The 14991-nt window shown below is 42.4% G+C and overlaps 1 non-coding gene across 1 annotated transcript; it reads right to left on the bottom strand.

The window, feature by feature from the left end:
* Positions 1-2093: 2093 nt before the first annotated feature.
* trnaq-uug lies at positions 2094-2165 on the bottom strand. Its single transcript has one exon. It is a non-coding gene; the product is annotated as a tRNA-Gln (tRNA).
* Positions 2166-14991: the final 12826 nt, after the last annotated feature.

Genomic DNA, 14991 nt, shown 5'->3' with positions numbered 1-14991 from the left:
ATCTCAAATATATATATACATACATACTGGGGAATATAACTTGACAAATCCGCTCGAACGGGACACGCAGCGCTCAAAACGGGGCCCCCTTAGGCGCAGGGCCTGGGATGGTCGCTCCACTTACCACCCCAAACGCCACTCTTGCTGGTATGAGATTAGGGGGTCTGATGGTCGGTCACACTGACTGCTGCTGTTTCTTTAGCTGACCCAATCACAAGTGACATGACAGTATTTTTTTAACTTGGTCAACTGCTATCAAGTCGTGAGCAGACAGAGAGGGTCTGAGATACGCGCTTTACTTGATCTGATAGACCTCGCTTGTCTGCAGGGTTAGATCAGGTTTGCATTTTCAACTGACATCGTTCCGAAAAAAAATTAAAGGGGAGGAAGAACGATAAGCTTCCTTCTCTTTGGAAGAGGAACGCCTTCCCAGCATGCAGAGGGAGAGCAATAGGGGCTGGTGGTCCTGGAATTTGGATAAATACCCCACAACCACCATTTGCTGAAGGCCTTCTTTTTGGCGGGTTTCTAGCCAGAGTTGTTTAACTTCATGCAGGATTGCTTTTAATGTTGCATCTTGTTTTGTTTTTCCGAAAGTGACGAGTGGAGATGAACCTTCATTAATTCACAATCTGTCAAATGCTCACAAGTTTTACAGATCGCTAACCTTAAAAACAAGTTAGAGAGAATCGCTACGTTCAGCACTACATATTTGTATTTGGCATGAAATGATTTTCTCACAACTAGCTTGCATAATATAATGGTGTTATGATGGAAGTGTGGTTGACTTCAGTAATTTTTTGGCTTTTGTCAAATATACGCCAAAGCAAGAGATTCTTAGACACCATAATCTGTCCAGGCCCTGGAATATACTGGGATGAGGTTTGTGGTGGTGTGATTTGGAGTCAGTGAGAAGACTTTGAGGCCTTCAATTAATAGTAATAATAATTCTTTATGTTTATATAGCGTTTTCTCATTGCTCAGAGTGCTTTTCATAGTGAGTAAGGGGCCACTTCAACCACCACAAATGTGTAGCATCCACCTGGATGATGTGACAGCAGCCATTTTTGCAGCAGTATGCTCACCACACACATTAACTATTAGGAGGTGAAGTGATAGCCAATTAGAGACAGGGGGTGATTAGGGGGTCAGAATGACCAGGCCACGGTCGGCAATTTAGCCTGGATATCGGGCTACACCCTACTCTTTACAAATGCTACCCAGGGATCTTTAACGGCCAGAGAGAGTGAGGACCTCAGATGTACGTCTCATCCTAAGGAAGGCACCATTTCTACTGTCCCATCACTGTTCTGGGGCATTGGGGTCCACATTCAGACCACAGGTATGCCCTGATTGCTGAAAAAAATTCCTTGGGAACTTACCTACGGAGAACCAAACTACATCTAGCTGGTTGACAGGATGCGTCAAACATACAAAAGCGTGCAGTACAACATGTCGCCAAAGATTCATTTTGTGCATTTACACTCCCTGAAATCTTGGGGCAGATGGTGAAAGGTTTCGCCAGGACATTGCAGGAACAGGGCACGTGGAATTCATCAGTGCTGGCCAACTGTTATTGTTGATGCTGAGCGTCAGATATGGAATACAAACGAAAATCAGCAGCACAAGAATTGAGCTCAGTAGAACTAACTAGGCTAAAATATGTCAGCATCATTAAGCGATAAAACACGCTAAATTAATTTCACGTTTCTCCAAATTCCTACGTGATAAATGAATCTGAAATGATATTGGTGCTCAGTGTGATGTTGTCTATCAATACTAAAATTTCTTCAAGAAACAAAACTTTTGAGAAAATATGTTGTCAAGTGATAAGCAGCAGAGATATTAAAACTGGGTTTAGGGACACGTGACTTGATGAACCGCAGCAGGAAGAACATCGCAGGCGGACTCTTACTTCATTTCCACTGCGGAGTTCACGTTACGGAAACAGCAGATAGCAAATGTTATTGGATTTGGTGTAAGGTTTTAAATAAAGTTAGTAAACTCTGGAGGCCTTATAAAAGGAAAAAATGACGATAAACTCAAAAATATAATTTAAAAGAGGCTTAATACTAAGGAGAGAAAAAAAAATCAGGTTCTACCGAGATTTGAACTCGGATCGCTGGATTCAAAGTCCAGAGTGCTAACCATTACACCATAGAACCACGTTACGTCACTGATTTTACAATGCTTATAAAGCAGTTTGCTAGCGTGTCTTAATTGATGAAATGAAAGCTTATGATATATCTGTTTATTTCTGATTTATTTTGCAGTTATACACCCATCCATTTTCTAACCTGCGTGTCAAGGCAGGGGAATCGATAAGTTGATAGCTCTACAGATAGCACTGAACGAGACGCTGGAAACAAAGCGGGACTAGGTGTCAATCCACGTAGTATTTTTTTTTTAGTAATTACTTTTTCAGTAAAAAGAGAAGGACCGCACATATATATGAATTCAAGTGATTCTACCTCGCAAAGACAATGCTACGTCAATGCCTCAATCTTTTTGGGAGACGCGGCCCGACAAGCCCAATAATATCACTTGCAGAGCCTCAGTACCATACGTCACCTCACTTGGAGACCCGCAGTTACACACCCGGAAGTGACGTCTCCGTCGTTTCAGGACTGACTTCGTAAAATTACTTTTGGAAGGTTTCGGCAGATCTCGGCAAAGCCCGGAAAGTAACGTCGGGTCAAAGGCCAGTTCAGAAACCAAATAATACGCATCATTGTGAAGTTCAGAGTGTTTCTGCCATCACGTCGTGTCATACATCAAACTAAACAATACGGATCGTTTCTGTGAAATACAAGCTGTCAGTGTAGCTTTGATCAATCGGTTTGTTCGGGCTGAGATTGATTCAGATGATGTGTTTTTTTTCTCAAGGATCACATTGAAGGAAACACAGTTTGAAATTGACAACCATCATTTCATGCTCATGTCTTTAGTTCTGTCTAAGGCTGCACCATATTGCCAGACTAAATACTCTAAAATTACAGGATCTGAGTGAGCGAGAGGGAGTGTAAGTCTGTCGGAGATCAGTGAGGTTGGGGGGGAGCTTTAAATGTTAAGAGCGGGATTTAGTATTGTATTCAGTAGTGAACAGGGAGCCAGTGAAGCTGAGAGAGAATAGGTGCAATATGTTCAGTGGATTTGGAACAGCAGGTTATTATCCTAACAGCAAAATTTTGAAGAAGTTGTAAGCGATCGATACGTTTTTGTGGGATTCCAGATTGAATAGCATTACAGTAATCTATACGTGAGGTGACTCGGGCATTAACCAATACTTCAGTACTGTGTTGCGTAAGAACAGGGCGAAGTCTAGAAATGTTTCGGAGATGGAAAAAGGCAGTCCGAGAAATGTTACTTATATGGCAGGAATTATTTAATAATAATAATAATAATAATAATAATAATAATAATAATAAGTTTGCATGTTCTCCCCGTGTCTGTGTGGGTTTCCTCCGGGCGCTCCGGTGTCCTCCCACAATCCAAAGACATGCAGGTTAGGTGGATTGGCGATTCTAAATTGGCCATAGTGTGTGCTTGGTGTTTGTGTGTGTGTGGGTTGGCACCCTGCCTAGGATTGGTTCCTGCCTTGTTGGCTGGGATTGGCTCCAGCAGACCCCCGTGGCCCTGTATTCGGATTCAGCGGGTTAGAAAATGGATGGATAATAATAATTATTATTATTTAATAATTGCCATTATTAGTGTATAAATGCATATAAATAATTGCTTTTAAACAATTCGCCAAAATCTATTGCTGTATGTAAACGAAACTGTTTTAAACGTTATTGTTTTTTCATTAGAAAACCCGGTTTCCACGTCTACCTGTATTAGTTTAAATGGCACTTTTGCCACTCGCAATATGGCGGATGCCCTGACTATCATGTCGACTGGGCAACACAGTGAATGTGGCGTCTATCTATGGGTGGTTCAGATCGAATTATGCAGATCCAGATCGTCTGCATGAATTTGATTTATGCGGAAACGATTCCAGTTCGGCGCGAAGACGATTCTTCATGTTGTCAGTTCGCACACTTCTCGATGGTCCGGGATTTTCCGGGTGATTTTCTATGCAATAAACTTAATAAGTTATGGCGTAATGAAAATTGCATAGTCAGATCGGGACCACCCTATACAGTATATATGTCTATGCCGACAAGCGCCACTCGCTGCTTGCAGTTCTGCAACTCGCCGCTGGGCTTTCGAGACTGCAAAGCGGATTGGCTGACGTTTAACGCTTTCGTTTCCGTAACTAGAGTTCTTTTTCGTTCAAGTAGACTTTCTCTTTTGGTTTAGAATTCGTGGCCACCGGGAGAGGGCGCTGTGTTGCCGCTAAATGGAGAGAACAGCAAAAGGACTCGTGAGATCAGCGCGCTTTACGCTTTGCAAATAACCGCGGAGTGAACGCATACGCAAATAACCAAATACAATCTCTGTATTACAATATTTCATAATTGCTAAGACACTTAAACTCTAAACACAAAACCAAATCTCCACACTACATTCACAAAACTTTTGATTGTTCAGGCAAAACTAAACAATGGGCTCAAAACTCAGCAGTGGATTCTGGAAGAATTCAAACCCCTACTTTATTGTCCATTTTATTGTGTTGTAGATTGCATTTTAAATGAGTGAATTTGTTGTTTACATCTATTAATCTTCACTAAATAACCCATAACAACAAACTGAAAACATGTTTTTAGGAATGTTTTCAAATTTATTAAAAAATCAAAAACTGAAATCTGACATCCATTGAAGTATTCAGATCCTTAGTTCAGTACTTTATAGAAGCCCCTTTGGCAACAGTTTTAGTTGTGAGTCTTCTTGGTCTTTCTTGAGCTTTGCACCCCTGGATTTGATGAGTTTATCCCATTCTTCCTGGCAGACCCTCTCAAGCTTCATTAGCCTGAATGGGGAGCGTCTGTAGGCTGCCATCTTCTGGGTGCTCCACGGATGGGGCTTAAATCTGGGCTTTGGCAGGGCCACTCAAGGACACGTGGACACTGGTCCTAAAGTCACTCGAGTGTTGTCATGGCCGTGTGCTTCAGGCCATTGTCGTGCTGTAAGTTGAATCGTCACCCCTGTCTGATGTTGTGTGCGCTCTGGAGCAGGTTTTCTTCAGGGACCTCTCTGTATTTGACTGCAGTCATCCTACCCTTAATTCTGATTAGTCTCTCTGTCCCTACTCGCCTCCATAGCTTGATGCTGCCACCATCCTGCTTCACTGTAGGGATTGTATTTTGGCAGGTAATGATCAGTGTCTGGTCTTTCTTGTCATGCTGTCACAGTCCTGTAAACTGTCATATGTGTTTTACTCAAGAGTGTCTTCTGTCCAGCCACTTTACTACAATGCCTGACTGATGGAGTGCTGCTCAGATAGTCGATCTTCTGACAAGTTCTCCCATCTCGGCAGAGGACTTCAGAAGCTCTTTCAGAGTGACCATTGGGTTCTGGCTCACCTCCCTGACTAAGGCCGACCTTGTCTGGTTACTCAGTTTTGGCCAGAAGAATGAATTGCTATTCATGGTGTTTGCTCCACAATCTGTACTAACCCCTACTCTCTCTTCTGTTTCTTTTCTGGTTTTCTGTGGTAGTGACCTACGCCGCCACCACCTGATCAAAGCACCGTGATGTCCTTACATTGATGGATTAAAGGCTAGAAGTCCACGTGACCGTCATCATCAAGTCCTTCCATGAAAACTTTGAATACAATGAGGACTGATTATTTATGTTAGGCAGAATGCCCAGAGGGGGCTGAGTGGTCTCGTGGCCTGGAACCCCTGTAGATTTTATTTTTTTCTCTCCAGCCGTCTGGAGTTTTTTTTTTGTTTGTTTGTTTTTTCTGTCCTCCCTGTCCATTGGACCTTACTCTTAATCTATGTTAATTAGTGTTCCCTTATTTTAATTCTTACTTTGTCTTTTATTTATCTTTTCTTCATCATGTAAAGCACTTTGAGCTACATTATTTGTATGAAAATGTGCTATAGAAATAAATGTTGTTGTTGTTGTCGTGGTTCCAAACTTTATCCATTTCACAATTATTAAGGCCACTGTGCTCCTGGGAGAACTCAAAGGTTTAGAAATGATGTTATCCCCTTGCCCTGAATCTGCACCTCACCACAATTAGATCACGGAGGTCTACAGAGGGTTCCTTGAACTCCATGGTTTGGTTTTTAGTGCAGACAAGTGAATTTTGGACCTTCTGTACGCAGGCGTGTCCCTTTCTAAATGATGTCCAGTCAGTTCAGTTTGACTCTGGTGGACCCCAGTTCAGTTCTGGAAACATCTCAAGGAGAATTAAAGCAAACTGGAGACACCTGAGCACAATTTAGGGTGCCACAGCAAAGGGGTCTGAACACACAGAGAATTGTCAGTTTGGGATTTTTTTTTTTTATATACTTGTAAACCTTTCTGAAAGCACGTTTTTACTTTGTCATTATGGGGTATTGAGTATACATTGATGGGCAAAACTGGCAAAATTAATCTGTTTGAAAAGAAAACTACAACACAATAAAGTGTGCAGAAAGTCAGGGGGTCTGAGTACTGATCCACTGTATAAACTCCACTGAGCGCTCCTCACACACGACATCAGCAAATGAAAACGCTGCCAGCCCAAAAGGGGATCGTAGAATTGCAGAACATTGTCTCAGGTGGAGGAGCTCTTTTACAAGTTGAGTTATCGTAGAGGAAACCAACTGCAATAAAAGAAACGCATTGTTTAGCAAAAATGTTTGATTCAGAAAAAAAAAATCACTGCAAGGGCAAGATGTACTGTAGAGTTTGCAATACTCTGCACTCCAAAAAATGCTACAATAAAAACCAAAAAGCAAAGAGAAAGACATCTACTGAGAGTCACATGGCATTCAAAAGTCTAACAAAATTAAGGAAAAATGTCCATTCTGCCGTAGCGTCGTGCCTCTGGGCTGCATCTCGCTGTATCCAGCAGGGGGCGCACACTCACTGGGAAAAGGCCTGTTAGAGACTGCAGCCTTAACTAAACCAAATATACTGTGTAGCTGCATATTATGTTTCCCTAGCGGTACGGCGGTGATTCTAAAAGGAAGAAAGAATCAGAAACACTAAAGGTAGATTGCACTTTAGCTTCTGTTTAGTATCAGCTTAACATTCACAATTATATAACAGTCGGAGGAGCGCTATACTTGGCCAAAGCTTAATACAGTCGGCGTTTGCCCAGCTTCGAGACCGAGAGTGCGGGGAAGCATTTTGTCCTCAGCACGGGTAAGAGCGACGTCGTCCAGAGCCGGATCTACGACTTTTGCTGCCCTGAGCGAAGTTGTAAATGGCACCCGGGCACCCCCTTTCCTTTGAGAGGAATCGCCACAGCTAGACCTGTAGACAGTGACGTATTTAGGACCTCGATTTCATGCACAATTTGACAGTTACAGCAATGTCCGTTTACAGGACGGCCTCGGAAAAGGACGCTCCTGAAGGGTGGCATTCAGAAAGTAAGTAGGACGCGGGGTGTAATTATGCAGCGCTGCCACTCTAACGTTTAGGAAAAAGATAAACCATGTAACCAAATACACACAGAAAAACATAGACATGTTTAATAAGATAATTAAATTATTTTTCTAAATAAATACAACTGCAGCACATGTAAGCCAAATAAATCCAAGTGTCAAAAAGCTCTGAATCGCAGGAAATGTCAAATTCAAGCTTGTGAGCAGAACATTAAACATGACTCGTCCTCGCTCAAATCAACAACTTTAACTTTAAATTGTACTTTTTCTGTTTATCACAACATCGTTTATGGCACCATCCTCCTTTACCGATTTTGATTGTTGCTTCCAACTGTAGCAGTTGATATTTAATGACTTCTTTTTCTACCTTCACATGACTCACTGACATTAAGGCGCGTGCACTATGCAGGATGTGACGTCAATGCAGATTTCACCAATCACTATCCAACCCGTTATAGCCTATCTACAGGGTCAGCCAATCCCAGCCAACACAGGGCCCAAAGCTGGAAACAAAACCCGGGCAGGGCGCGCGCACACACACACCAAGCACACACTAGGGATAATTTAGAATCGCCAAACCAAACAACCTGCATATCTTTGGAGTACCCGGAGGAAACCCATGCAGACACGGGGAGAACATGCAAACTCAACGCAGGGAGGACCCGCCATCCAATCACAATCACCAAGTTAATGTGCTTATGCATAGACTAGTATTACATTTTAGAGAGTTTTTGTTAAGATGTACAAAACAATACATTTATGCATACAGGAAACTGTAGTTCAATAATTGTGCTAAAAAAAATAAATACATGATTGTGATGAAAAAAACAGACAGGAACAGAAAAACATAGATCTAGGTAGAAAAACATAGAGAAGTTGTAGCACTGTGTTTTTGTATTGTTTTATAATGTTTCTCTAACAAATACTTTGAAAAAACATTTAAAATGCAAAAAAGGTGGTATTTATATACAGGGTGTTCCAGATCTAATTATGCAGATCCAGATCGTCTGGATGACTTTGATTTATGCGGGAACGATTCCAGTTCGGCGCGAAGACGATTCTTCACGTCGTCAGTTCGCACACTCCTCGATGGTCCCGGATTTTTCGGGTGATTTTCAATGCAATAAACTTAATAAGTTATAGCGTAATGAAAATTGCATAATTAGATCTAGACCACCCTTATATATATGCATGTTAGTCTTAGTTTATATATATATATATATATATATATATATATATATATATATATATATATATATATATATATATATATATATATATATATATATATATATATATATATATCGAACTAAGACTAACATGTAAATGTCATTTAAATTAATAAAATAAACCGAAAACATAACATAATGACAACATTCAGAGAAACTGAGAATATAATGATTATCTTTAAATAGGAATCCTTACCCACAATTCCTATTTAACTTATGCTCGTGTATGCAAATAATGCAATCTACTATCCAAAACAAACGCATAACTGCTGTAGCGTGCGTGCCCTGAGGGAATCTCACAAAATAGTCGTGAGCAACAGAGGACGGCATTTGCTAAGTTTAAACACAAGTTGTAATGTCTGACCATTTGAGACGATCATAGTTTGGGTCAAATCAACTGTTAGCGATTCACTAGTCCTGTTGCCGTTTTGATGGTTTAATTTTATTTTGTCATGTCTGTTTCTTCTGTGCTTCACTTTGAGGATTCTTATTATTGGCATCATCATCATCATCATCGTTGTTGTTTTTCGTGTTATTGTTGGATTGTGTGGAGACCGAACATTCAATTCAATTCAATTCTTTATTGTCATATGTACAAACCGGATTCCAAAAAAGTTGGGACACTATACAAATCGTGAATAAAAACTGAATGCAATGATGTGGAGGTGCCAACTTCTAATATTTTATTCAGAAGAGAACATAAATCACGGAACAAAAGTTTAAACTGAGAAAATGTATCATTTTAAGGGAAAAATATGTTGATTCAGAATTTCATGGTGTCAACAAATCCCAAAAAAGTTGGGACAAGGCCATTTTCACCACTGTGTGGCATCTCCCCTTCTTCTTACAACACTCAACAGACGTCTGGGTACCGAGGAGACCAGTTTCTCAAGTTTAGAAATAGGAATGCTCTCCCATTCTTGTCTAATACAGGCCTCTAACTGTTCAATCGTCTTGGGCCTTCTTTGTCGCACCTTCCTCTTTATGATGCGCCAAATGTTCTCTATAGGTGAAAGATCTGGACTGCAGACTGGCCATTTCAGTACCGGATCCTTCTCCTACGCAGCCATGATGTTGTGATTGATGCAGAATGTGGTCTGGCATTATCTTGTTGAAAAATGCAGGGTCTTCCCTGAAAGAGATGACGTCTGGATGGGAGCATATGTTGTTCTAGAACCTGAATATATTTTTCTGCATTGATGGTGCCTTTCCAGACATGCAAGCTGCCCATGCCACACGCACTCATGCAACCCCATACCATCAGAGATGCAGGCTTCTGAACTGAGCGTTGATAACAACTTGGGTTGTCCTTGTCCTCTTTGGTCCGGATGACATGGCGTCCCAGATTTCCAAAAGAACTTGAATCGTGACTCGTCTGACCACAGAACAGTCTTCCATTTTGCCACACTCCATTTTAAATGATCCCTGGCCCAGTGACAACGCCTGAGCTTGTGGATCTTGCTTAGAAATGGCTTCTTCTTTGCACTGTAGAGTTTCAGCTGGCAACGGCGGATGGCACGGTGGATTGTGTTCACTGACAATGGTTTCTGGAAGTATTCCTGAGCCCATTCTGTGATTTCCTTTACAGTAGCATTCCTGTTTGTGGTGCAGTGTCGTTTAAGGGCCCAGAGATCACGGGCATCCAGTATGGTTTTACGGCCTTGACCCTTAGGCACAGAGATTGTTCCAGATTCTCTGAATCTTGGATGATGTTATGCACAGTTGATGATGATAGATGCAAAGTCTTTGCAATTTTTGCTGGGTAACACCTTTCTGATATTGCTCCACTATCTTTCTGCGCAACATTGTGGGAATTGGTGATCCTCTACCCATCTTGGCTTCTGAGAGACACTGCCACTCTGAGAAGCTCTTTTTATACCCAATCATGTTGCCAATTGACCTAATTAGTGTTTATTGGTCTTCCAGCTCTTCTTTATGCTCAAATTTACTTTTGCCAGCCTCTTATTGCTACTTGTCCTAACTTTTTTGGGATTTGTTGACACCGTGAAATTTTGAATCAACATATTTTTCCTTTAAAATGATACATTTACTCGGATTAAACGTTTGATCTGTCATCTACGTTCTATTACAAATAAAATATTGACATTTGCCATCTCCACATCATTGCATTCAGTTTTTATTCACAATTTGTTTAGTGTCCCAACTTTTTTGGAATCCGGTTTGTAAAAGTACCATGTACAATGAAATGATTGCTTGTATGTGCCCCCGCAGACAGTGAACATAGACAAAAAAACACACATAATAAATAAATGAATATAAATAAGTAAATAAATAAAACCAGAATCCTAGGAATAAATAGAGACAGTAGCAGAAGTATATGTGCAGGTAGCAGTGGAGGTGACACAAGGTTACCGGTTGTTTGTGAGTCTGATTGCAGCTGTTCCTGAACCTGGAGGTGCGCGTCCGAATGGACTTTAGTCGCTTCCCTAATGGGAGGAGGGTGAAAAGTGACAGTGCAGGGTGGCTGCGGGGTCCCGCCTGAGACAGCGTGTCGTGTGGATGTCATGGATCGCAGAGAGCTGTGTGCCCATATCTGCTGTGCTGTGTTCACCACACGCTGCAGAGCTCTGCAGTCCTGAACTGAGCAGTTGCTGTACCAGGATGTGATGCATTCTGTCAGGATGGACTCCACAGTACACCGGTAGAATCTGCACAGGGTTGTGCATCACTAATATGCGAAAATAATTTTAAACAATATTATCGGACATTGGCTTTCGGTGGTCTGTACTGTTTTTGGGTAACAGCTTGTGCTGTGCATAGTGCAGACTCTGCTGAGGCGCACAACGTTAACATTTCTTTGTGTTCCGCTTTGGTCCGGACAAATTTTTCAAAATAAAATAAAGATAGGAGTCGGTACATGGGGCTGCAGTAAGCCTTCATGATCAGTAGAGGGCGCCCAAGGCACGTGCATTCATGGCATTCATCCGTCCGTAGGTGAGCTCAAGGGTTCCGTGCAGTTGTCCGAGTTTTTAGATGCGCTCCCAAAAGACGAGAATGCCACAACCAAACATGGAAACAATCGTTTTCTGGTCTAGTGTGAATAACACACAGCCCACCTTCTCGCCTTTAAGGGCCTGCCTTCAGGTTGCTTGCATGGCAGGATCGTTTCTTTGTCTCTCTGTCATTTGGCTTGTATATTTTTTTTACTCTAAATGGCTGATAGTGACACCCCCACCACAAGCTACTGATCAGCACCATCAGCTCAGTGTAACACCTCGATCATCTTGCCTCCCTGTCAGATTCACCCTGTCAGTTGGATACCCATTGTAAATAAAAAATGTGCTTGAGTAACCCTCATAGATCACAGCGGCACACATAAAATCTAAGGCTACAATCGCCCAAGGGCTTCATCTCCATCACAGGCAAAGCAATGGGAGAAAAAATCCTCTGGTGGGCCAAATCCAGCCTTGATGTGCTGCCACGCCTACAGAATACCCCACAGGCCAAGTCCATTGCCTGAAGGATATTTTCCTGGCGTTTCTGTCATATACTGCACTACCATGCTGAGAAAAAAAAAAAAAAAATAAAACTCTACTCTTCTATGGGATGAAGGAAGGAGCAGTGTGGTCAAAGGAAAATATTACAAAACACTAGCTCTTGTACGTTGGTATTCAAACCCCTTCACTTTTGTCCTCTCATCATTTAACTTTTTTTTTTTCCTTCATTGTGCAAAGCTCAATACCCCAGAATGACAAAGAGAAAACAGGATTTTATACATTTTTACAAGTTTCTTGAAAATAAAAGACTGAGATGTCCCAGTCACACAAGTTTTCAGACCCTTTACTCTGTTCTTAGTTGAAGCCCCCTTGAGTCTTCCTGGGTTTGATGCTGCAAGCTTTTCTGCCATTCATCTCTGCTGATCCTCTCACGCTGTGCCAGGTTGGTTCAAAGTCCATTTGGAGCCCATTTGACCGACATCACCCCTCGTTGTCCATAGCGGCTGGTGGGTGTAATTAGACTTCAATAAACTGTGGGATTTGGATGTCCCCCTTGGTCAAACCCCCTTGATCATAAACAGAGCCCAGCAGGTAAAGATAACGGGGGCAGCCCCGCTCGGGCTTGCTTTAATTAAAAGCGCCCACTCATCATCATCATTATAGTTTGATGACTGGGTTTGTCGGGGGGAGTCCCCCTCGTGTCCAAGAGCCAGCACCCATTAACTTTTATAAATGGTGCCCTTGAAATGACGGTGCCTTAATGGACTGACCGGCACTGGGCTGGATGGAGATCCTCAGTGGACAGCTGTTTTCAGGTCTCTCCAGAGATGTTTGATTGGACATTCACAGAGTTGATCATAAGCCTTTACTGTGTTTTCTTTGCTTTGTGCTGAGGGTCATTGCCCTCTCAGAAGGTGAACCTCCACTCCAGTCTGAGGTCCAAAGCGCTTTGCAGCAGGTTTTCATTAAGAATTCCTCTGCACTTTGATCTGATCAGCTGATCTATTCTCCAGCCCTACAGAATAATAACAATAATAATAATAATAATAATAATAATAATGATATGGTGGCGCAGTGGTAGCGCTGCTGCCTCGCAGTTAGGAGACCCGGGTTCGCTTCCCGGGTCCTCCCTGCGTGGAGTTTGCATGTTCTCCCGTGTCTGCGTGGGTTTCCTCCGGGCGCTCCGGTTTCCTCCCACAATCCAAAGACATGCCGGTTAGGTGGATTGGCAGTTCTAAATTGGCCCTAGTGTGTGCTTGGTGTGTGGGTGTGTTTGTGTGTGTCCTGTGGTGGGTTGGCACCCTGCCCAGGATTGGTTCCTGCCTTGTGCCCTGTGTTGGCTGGGATTGGCTCCAGCAGACCCCCGAGACCCTGTATTCGGATTCAGCGGGTTAGAAAATGGAAGGATGAATAATAATAATAATAAGTTGCATTTATAAAGCGCCTATCACAAACCCAAGGTCACTTTACATATAGATGGGAATAAAAAAAGATCACACAGAAGACAAAGGTTCATCAAAGAGGAAAGTTTTGAGTTGAGATTCAAAGGTGGAGAGACTGAAGAAGAGCATTCCAGAGTTGAGGGGCCATAACTCTAAAGGACCTCCCCTCCCAATGTGGAGAGTCTGGTGTGTGGGACAGTAAGGAGATGACTGAGAGAGGACCTGAGAGAGCGACAAGGAGTGTATGGAGCTAGAAGCTGAGTGAGGTAGAGAGGGGCAAAGGTTATGGAGGGCTTTGAAGGTGAGAAGCAGAATCTTAAATTTAATCCTTGGAGGAACCGGTAACCATTGAAGTTGGGAGAGAACAGGGGAGATGTGAGCTGAACGCTTTGTGTGGGTGAGGACTCTGGCTTCGGAATTCTGAATGTACTTTTGCAGGGAGGCAGATGAAGAGGGAATTACAGTAATCATTACGAGACATTATGAAAGAATGAATCAGAGTCTGAGCATCATTAAGGGACTGAAATGGACGGAGGTGGGCAAAAATTTCTCCCATCTCCACACAGGTTCTTTGGAGTTCAGGCAACATGACCATCAGATTTTTGGTTCTTTCTTCTCCCACCAATTGCTCAGTTTGGCCAGGTGGTCAGCCCTAAGATGAATCATGATTGCTCCAAAATTCTTTCATTAATGAATTATGGAGGCCACTTTGCTTTTGGGAGCCCTCAATGCCACAGGAATACTCTGTAGCCTTCCCCCCCAGATCTGCGGATCGACACAATCCTATCTCTTAGCTCTGCAGGTAGTTCCTTTGTCCTTACGGCTGTTTTTTTTTTTGCCCAATTGTGGGGACCTTCTATAGAAAGGTGTGCCTGTCCTAATCATGTCACAGCAAGTTGAGGGTGATGGTGTGAGGAACCTTATCAGAATTGGCTTATGTTAAAAGTGGTGTCCAGCAGGGGGCAGTGCTGGGGCTGCTGCTATTTTTAACATACATTTAGACAGGAATATAAGTAAGAAGCTGGTTAAGTTTGCAGATGATACCAAGATAGGTGGATAAGCAGATAATCAACAATCCATTAAATCATCACAGAAGGATGTGGACAGCTTACAGCAGGGGTGTCGAACTCCAGGCCTGGAGGGCTGCAGTGGCTGCAGGTTTTCATTCTCACCCTTTTCCTAATCAGTGACCAGTTTTCCCTGCTAATTAACTTCTTTCCCCTTCATTTTAATAGCCTTGTTTTTAAGCAGCCAGTCCTCTGTATTTATTCCTTTCTTCATTAAATGGCAGCCAAACAGAAATGAGATGTGAAACGAGCCAACAGATGACCAGCTAAAATGGGATTTCAAACTCCAACCAATTTCACTCCAACCA

This window comes from Polypterus senegalus, chromosome 10, assembly GCF_016835505.1.
Source record: "Polypterus senegalus isolate Bchr_013 chromosome 10, ASM1683550v1, whole genome shotgun sequence".
Taxonomy (NCBI): Eukaryota; Metazoa; Chordata; class Cladistia; order Polypteriformes; family Polypteridae; genus Polypterus; species Polypterus senegalus.
The sequence above is the reverse complement of the archived record's forward strand: the minus strand, read 5'-3'. Positions and strand labels throughout refer to the sequence as shown.